Genomic DNA, 2,226 nt, shown 5'->3' with positions numbered 1-2,226 from the left:
CGGCAGGGCCCTGCCCCGGTGCTGGGGAGGGAGGCAGCTCCCTGCGGGGTTTGCGAGGGTCCAGGGGCGCACCGGGGCTGGGGGATGCGCTGGAGCGCTGGGATCGAGGGATGCGCCGGTGCTGGGGGATGTGGCAGGGCTGATGGCTGTGCTGGGATCAAAGGATGTGCAGGGCTGAGGGATGCTCCGGGAACAAAGGGTGTGCTGGGATCGAGGGATGTGCTGGGGCTGAGGGATGCCCTGGAGGTACTGCCCGTCTGAGTGGGAGGGAGCGGCTGGGATCAGCCGGGCTCCTTCCTTCCTCTGCCTGGCCTGGAGGTGCATGCCCCGGGGCCGCAGCTCAGGGCCGGCTCTCAGGCAGGCTGGGGCACAGACCCCGGGGGGCTTAGCCCTCCTGCTGGGACGCCTGTGCTTGCCTTTCCCGGAGGCTCAGTGGGTGGGCAATCCTGTCCCTCGGTAGGGGCAGGTAAGCTCCTTGGAGAAGGCAAGATGGACAGTCGTATCTGCGTGATGTGGAGAGCTGCAGTGGCTGCCAGGGAGAGGGAAACCGAGGCAGAGGGAGGGGAGCTGCTCGTTAACCAGGGCGGCATAGGCAGGGCTGGGACTCAGGCTGCTCGGCTGCCTCTGCCCTGTCCCCTGGGGCCACCTGGCCGAGCCACAGAGTCGCCTCTGGTCCTAGGCAATCTGTGATTAATTTGCGAGGAAGAAAATAGTATTAAAAAAAGAGAAAAGCGCAGAATAAATGATTCCCAGCGGATATGTTGTTCAGGTTTCCGTTCACCCTACTGTGGCTGGCTCATCTCATTTATTTGTATTAATTACAGTTTAGTAATGGCTAGGAGCTGCTGTACAAAGCCATTGCTGCAGGGGTCTGCAGAGGAGGATCTCGGTGGAGGAGGAGGAGAGCTTGGTACCCCCCGCGCACTCTCCCCAGGGCAAGTGAGGGGCTCAGGTCTGTGCCGGCTTCTCCTCGGCAGAAAGCCAATGCAGGATTTCGAGAGCTCCCTGCTGAGTTTGCTGTAGGGAGGCAGCATGAGTGAGGGCTGACTGTGTGAAGTCAAGCCTGGGGCACCTTGTCCAGCACAGGGGAGAGGACAGGGGGCTGTAGGCAGTGGGCACGTAGCTGCGAGGCAGCGTGCAGGAGTCCTCATCCCCACTCATTGGCTCTCCCAGCACCAGGAGCTGGGCGAAGTCTCCTCCGATTACTGTTGCCATTAATGTTTACGGGGCCGTGGTGCTGGGAGGCGCAAGGCAGGATCTGCAGCCCTGGGGCGTGAAGCAAACACACACTGCGCGACAGCTCCTCTTCCAGAGACTGTCCGAGCTAAGTGGACCTGACACCATCAGGAAGAGGGGAGCCAGCCACATCCTCTCTGCCCTCCGGGGAAACTGAGGCACCCGCACGGCATGCCTGCATCCGTGCCTGCATCTGCTGAGGGGCCTGGGGATGGTTGGAGAGCCAGTTCTGCAGGCAGCCATGAGCATGGGCTCTCAAGATAACCAGCTACTAGCCTTGGCTGCACGTGCTGTGGTTAGCAGGGCACCGGGGCCGAACTAATGAGGCCCTTGGAGAGGCTGGTGAAGCCAACGCGGCAACACAGCTCCCTGATGGGCAGGGCTGTGGGGGACGGTGCAGCCGTAGCCCTCCTGCCCGCCTTGCAGCTCTGAAAATAAGCTCTGAGAAAATGAAGGCAGCAAGCATCCCATCAGGAAGGTGAAGTTAGTGCTGATTTGTTGCCAGCCAGGTCAGGGGAATGGAGCAGGAGCTGCAAAAGCAGAGCCCGGCCATACCCAGGGGACCCCAGGCACTGCACCACATCCCGGCCAGGGGATTTCTGGGAGTGACAAGAACAGGCTTCTTTCCCATGTTCCTCAAATCAGAGCGTGAGGTGTTTTTTCTGTAAACGGTAAAGATGCCAGCCAGCAGGCAGCTGCCAGCGATGGGCTCCCAGAGGCAGGCATCCACTGCCAGGCGCAGAGCCCGGCCATACCCAGGGGACCCCAGGCACTGCACCACATCCCGGCCAGGGGATTTCTGGGAGTGACAAGAACAGGCTTCTTTCCCATGTTCCTCAAATCAGAGCGTGAGGTGTTTTTTCTGTAAACGGTAAAGATGCCAGCCAGCAGGCAGCTGCCAGCGATGGGCTCCCAGAGGCAGGCATCCACTGCCAGGCTGCCCTGCAGCTGCTTTCCCTGGGGGCAGTAAGGCTGGGGGGGGGGGGAGGG

Source organism: Aptenodytes forsteri, unplaced genomic scaffold (assembly GCF_000699145.1).
Source record: "Aptenodytes forsteri isolate BGI_AS27 unplaced genomic scaffold, ASM69914v1 Scaffold888, whole genome shotgun sequence".
NCBI lineage: Eukaryota > Metazoa > Chordata > Aves > Sphenisciformes > Spheniscidae > Aptenodytes > Aptenodytes forsteri.
This window is presented reverse-complemented; position numbering follows the sequence as displayed.